This window comes from Hippopotamus amphibius, chromosome 5 (genome assembly GCF_030028045.1).
Source record: "Hippopotamus amphibius kiboko isolate mHipAmp2 chromosome 5, mHipAmp2.hap2, whole genome shotgun sequence".
Taxonomy (NCBI): Eukaryota; Metazoa; Chordata; class Mammalia; order Artiodactyla; family Hippopotamidae; genus Hippopotamus; species Hippopotamus amphibius.
Window position 1 is genome coordinate 144857803 of NC_080190.1, and position 6226 is coordinate 144864028.

The 6226-nt window shown below is 38.2% G+C and overlaps 1 non-coding gene across 1 annotated transcript; it reads right to left on the reverse strand.

The window, feature by feature from the left end:
• Positions 1-657: 657 nt before the first annotated feature.
• TRNAD-GUC (transfer RNA aspartic acid (anticodon GUC)) lies at positions 658-730 on the reverse strand. Its single transcript has one exon. It is a non-coding gene; the product is annotated as a tRNA-Asp (tRNA).
• Positions 731-6226: the final 5496 nt, after the last annotated feature.

Sequence of the window (6226 nt, forward strand, 5' to 3'; positions counted from 1 at the left end):
GGAACCATACAGTATTGTCTTTTTGTGACTAGCTTATTTCACTTAGCATTATGACCTCAAGATTCATCCATGTTACAGCAAATGACAAGTACTCCTTCCTTCCCTACCTTTTTAAGGCTAAATACTATTCAATTGTATATATGCACCAAATTTTTTTTATCCACTTATCTGTCAATGACACATGCCCTGCTTTCACCTCTTGGCTGTTGTGAATAATACTGCTATGAACATGGTGGTGCAAGTATCTCTGAGATCCTGCTTTTGGTTCTTTTAGATATAAACCCAGAAATGAGATTGCTGGATCATATGGTAATTCTATTTTTAATTTCTTGAGGAACTATCATACTGTCTTCTGTGGCAGCTGAATCATTTTATATTCCCACCAATGGTGCACAAAGATTCCAATATCTCCATGTCCTTGCTAACACTTGCTATTTTCTTTTTATTTGTTTGTGTTTTGATAGTAGACATTCTAATGGGTATGAGGTGATATCTCATTGTGATTTTGATTTGCATTTCTTTAGTGATTAGCTGATGTTGAGAATCTTTTGGTATTTTTTTGTCATTTGTATATCATCTTCGAATAAACATCTAGTCAAGTCCTTTGTCTATTTTTTTTTGCCTCCCGGCCGTGCCACGCATTTTGTGGGATCTTAGTTCCCTGACCAGGGGTTGAACCTTGGCCCTTGGTAGTGACAGCACCGAGTCCTAACCACTGGACCATCAGGGAATTCCCTCCTTTGTCCATTTTAAAATCAGGTTTTCTGGTTTTTTTGTTGTTGAGTTGAAAGAGTTCTTTATATATTCTGGATATTAATACCCAATATATGTTTTTAAATAAATATTGGATAATACTTATACACTGCAGGCTGTTTTGAAAAGTGCTTTTTCATTTCATTTTCTGTACTTTGAATACATCATTTAATATTATTTTGCTATTAGATTTATATTCTGTCATATGTTTATAGTATAATTTTTAATCATCCCTCTATTATAGACATGCTATTTCATAAGATGCTATTTTCATCTTGCTATTATACATTAAACTACACTTATCATGTTTATTGATTTTATGGTAGTTTCTATACTAGTTTCCAGAGTTCACTTAACAAATTACCACACACTTAGTGGGTATAAACAACAGAAATGATTCTCGTATATTTCTGGGGGCTAGAAGTCAGAAACCTGGCACAGCCACACTGATCCTAAGCTTCTGAGGCAGATAATGTCTCTTGCATTTTCTGGCTCCTGGTGGTGGTTGGCACTGCTTGACTGGTGGCTGCATCATTTCAATATCTGCCTCTGCATTCACATTGCCTCCTCCTCATCTGTCTTCATAATCTCCCTCTGCCTTAATCTTGCAAGGACACTTGTCATTGGATTTAAGGCCCACCTAGAATGATTTTATCATCACAAGACTGTTAACTAAATTACAGCTGCAAAAAGTCTTTTTTCTTATAAAGTAACATTAACAAGTTCTGGGCATTAGGACATGCACATAACTTTTGGAGGTGGGGGCACCATTCAACCCACTACAATTTTATTAAGATAGATTTCTAAAATTAGAATTATTAGTTCAGGCTATGTAAAATTTAAATGTTTTTAGATAGGTATTTCCAAATCGTGCTTTAGAGTGGCTTTGAATTGTGTTTTTAATGTTCTTAAACATATTTGTGCTTGTATACACACTAGGAAAAAAAATATTTGTACTCCATAAAAATTTAAAAAGGAAAGAAAAGAGAAGAGAAAATTGGAGGTGGGGAGAAAATAGAAGAAGAATTGGGGTGTGGGGACTTTCAGCTCTACTCCTTTATAATTTAAGTCTGTCCACAGTTGTGTCAATAAAACATACCTATTGGTCTAGGCCTAGAGATATGGCTAAATTGATATGGTTTTGAATTATTTATTTGAGTATCCTTGTTTTGCTTCTGTCTAGAAATATGTTTTATTTTCAAATCTTTGCATTTTGCGTAGAATCATCTTCAATTATGACATGTTACTCTATCCTTTTGAAAGAAACACTTTTTCTATTTTTTTCCATTGTCACATAATCTTTACATTGTAGAGTATAAGTATTGGTACTTTTTTTTTTAATTATTTTTTTGGGGGTACACCAAGTTCAATCATCTGTTTTTATACACATATCCCCATATTCCCTCCCTCCCTCGACTCCCCCCTCCACCCTCCTAGTCCCAGTCCTCTAAGGCAACATCCATCCTCGACTTGAATTCCCTTTGTTATTCAGCAACTTCCCACTGGCTATCTATTTTACAGTTGGTAGTATATATATGTCTATGCTACTCTCTCCCTTCGTCTCAGCTTCCCCTTCACCCCCCGCCCCCTCAAACCTCGAAAATTATTTGATGAATAAGCTAAGAAAAGTTTTATATGTATATATGTATGTATATGTTCTGTTGGGAGGTGGAAAACCATCAGGATTGGGCATTTTTCTTGAATATAGTTGAAAAGTTCACCAAAAAGGAACTATGTCTCAGGGTAGAAGAGCATTTGGGTAATAAATCATGTGGAATTGTATTTTCAGTACTTTATTGTGAATAGCAGTGAATCACTAGCTTCTTGATGGTGATTTTTTGTAACCAACTGGCAGAACCTACACATCTGGTTGAATGTGAGCCCCTCAAAGTTGGAGGCAATGCACTTATTCCAGGGATGCAACTGTTGCTCAAAATCAGGTTTTAGATGTCTCTCCTAACTGCTTTAAACTTGTGGCTTAAGATTCTCAAAAATAAATCAGTTTCATTTATTTGATAAACCCATCTCGTATTTTGTTTAAAATTTCTATATATTTTTCAGTGTTACCATCCATTGGACTTGGCTGTGAATAACTTTTGGTCTAGTTCCAAAAATCAAATCCATTTTCATGGAAAAATAATTTGTCACCAGAGAGGATAAGCAATATGTTGCTATGTTCTCCAGAAATGATTTAAGCAATGGCATTATCATTAAAAGAAGTATATGGCCTCCTGAGGAGTGTACTTGAGAGAGAGAGAAGGGAGAAAGAGATGGAGAGGGAGACAGTGGGAGAGGGAGAGGGAGAGGGAGACAGAGGGAGAGGGCGAGGGATGGAGAGAGATGTTATTTGTGAGAGAAGTGTTATTTGTGGTATGTTTTCATTAATATCCTGACACCTTGCTACAGAAGAAACATAACAGGATAGGATACTAGATTTTAAGAGGAAGAAGTCACTGTTAGGATTTTCTAGTCAAACCTCTTAATTTTGTAAGTAAGGAAAGGTGAAATTCAGGCTACTTAAACTGCAGAAGGCTAGCTACATCCATAGTTGGTGATGGAATTTATGTAGATACAAGTTTTAAAATTGTATTTTAGGGCTTTTTTTTTTTTAACTGTAATATGGTGTAGCTGAAGCTGTGAATTGGCAAGTGGCTAATAAATTTCAACCTGCAGATGTGTTTGCATTGGCTACAAATTTTTAAATAACTCTAGGTGAGGAAGTAATTCTCCACTTGAAATTAGCAACAGGTTTTAGTCATGTATGAAACATGGTTTTTGAGTTAAGGTTGCCAGATTTAACAAATAAAAATTAAAATTTCAGATTAAAAAAATGGTTAATTTTTTTTTTTTTGGCTGCGCCACGTGGCAGCAGAGAGAGAGCAGAGTCCTAAGCGTTGGACCGCCAGGGAATTCCCTGCTGTTCTTGTTTTTTAATTTCTATGGAGTTGCCATGAACTTTGTAGATTTGTTTGGAAGACTGAATGAGAATTACAGGTGAAAAGCTTTAGCACCCTGCTGTATGGTAGGCTGCAACAAATGAGAATGATATTTAATAATATCATGCCCATTATGATTACTGTTTTAATTCTTATAACAATCCTATAAAATTGGTGTTATTATAATTTCCATTTTGTAACTAAGGGAAATGAGACTTGGAGCAATTTGCTCAAGGTTATTTCAACAAAGCTCTAATTAAATATAGAGCTAGGTCTCCATTACAAGACAGTCTGGCTCCAAAATCTATATTTTCAAATCTATATTGCATAAACATTTGCCTGTGACATAAAGAAAAGTCTCTATTCTATTCATTCATTTAAAAAACATTTATTGATTGCCCATTGTATCAGATGCTCTGTATTAGCATTAGAATACAAAGATGAAAGACCAGGCAGATCTTGCCCTTAAGGAAGTCTCAGTCGTGAGCAGGCAAGTAAATATATACTTACAGATTGGTACAGTTAGTTATGTGATAGAGGAAGCACAGACTTCTGAAGGAACACTTGTTGGGAATGGAGATGGGGTTAGAGGAGGCTTCAGGGAGGTAGTGAAACTGAGTCTTGGAAGATGAACCTGAGTTGGCCTGACAATAACAGCCTGGGTACTCGAGGCAGGAAAAACACATACGAAGCATGCACAGGCCCTTTTGGTATGTTCAGGAATTGTAGTTAGTTATATGCCTGGTAGTGAGTTCAGGATATTGGAGACAATATCCTGTTGTCTCCAATTGCGTTTCCTCAGAAGCGAACCTTGAGATGGAAATTACTGTATGCAAAGTTTATTGAGGCGTGCTTTCAGGATCAACACTGTGGAAGAGAAGAGAATGAAGCAGGATCAGGCTGAGGTAGACGCTGAGCTGCAGTGCAGTCCCAGTGAATCCTCAGCTGACCCCACGTGTAGCTCTGCAGCCAGGACAGCCCTTCAGAGCTGCCTCAAGTTGGAACACTGGGATCAGACCTTTATGCTCCCATGCTGATAAGTCATTGGCAACCAGCTCTCCTGGGAAGGAGTCATGACCTTGGGCAAGGCAGTTTACTTCAGCTGAGGGAATCACTGTAGAAGGTTGACAGCTGAGGATCATCTTCCAGTAGCATTCTCAGAAGCTGGGGAAATGTCACGAAGTCTACTACAATCCACCTCTTGTGTCCCTTAATTTTTGCATTGCTTCCAGAAGCAGCTCCCCATGAGCCTTTCTTCCTGCGGGAAATTTGGAAAAGGAAGGTCAGTGAGACAAGCTGGAGTGCTCACTGTTGTGGTCACAGGGACACAACTAACACTGGCTGTCTCCCTTCCCTACGAAACATTCTAGATGCCCTCACCCTCAGCTCTCAACTCTGCTGGTCTCAATGGTTTACCTGGCATTACCCAGAACCTTTCTTCTGAGGTATCTGAGCACTGCTCACCACGCCCTTCTCTGGCCAGAGTCACTACACTTGGTAAATTCAATTTACCATCAGAATTGGTCAAGGGAGTACCAAGGTTGCCTAAGTGGATCACCTGGGCTCCACATATATTCTAACCAGCTTTTCTTCCTCTTGATGATCAGGGTCAATTTCTCCTGCAAAAACGGTGACTCCTTACCTTGCTGACTGGTCCCTGGACACTAGGAGCTACAAGTGCCCAAACAGCAGCCATAGCTTGTAGTTCATCTGCACTCTTGCTGGTTGAAAAGCTCTCCCTCTGGAACCAGGATCTCTATACCCACAGAGCCCTTAGCTCTGTGCAAACAGTAATAAAGAAACCTTAAATTTTCAGTGAAGATCAGCTGTGGGGCCCTTGAAAATTTAGAAGCCAGGAAGGGTAAGAAAAAACAGAAAAAAGGCCAGTTTCATAGAAAGCAAAACAGATGTGTGATGTCTCTGAAGCCAAAAGAAGAAACTTTTTCAAAAAGTAGGCTTGATCAATTATTGTCAAATGCTGCTCTAGGAAACCTACAATAAGATGAAGACTGAGGATAAACCATTGGATTCAGCAAGAATAATGACCTTGAAGAGTGTATTTTCAGTGGAGTGGGGGAATGAAAGCCTGACTAAGAGGGGGTTAAAAATAGGAATAGGAGGAAGGCAAGTGAAGATGATGAGTACAGATGCTTCTAAGGGATAAAGTGGGAGGCTGGGACTGACATACACACACGACTATATATAAAATAGACAACTAATAAGGACCTACTCTGCTATAGCACAGGGAACTCTACTCAGCAATCTGTAATGACTTATATGGGAAAAGAATCTAAAAAAGAGTGGATATATGTACATGTACAGCTGATTCACTTTGCCGTACACCTGAAACTAACACAACATTGTAAATGAACTATACACCAATAAAAATAATTGTTTTGAAAAAAGATGTTTTCAGGGAAGTAGAGGAAAAGAAAGTAGCTTGAGGGAAAAGGCAAAAGGATGTTTTTTAAAGGAGGCAGACATTATAGCATGTTGATGAAAATGACCCAACAGAGAGGGAACAATTGAGGAAACCT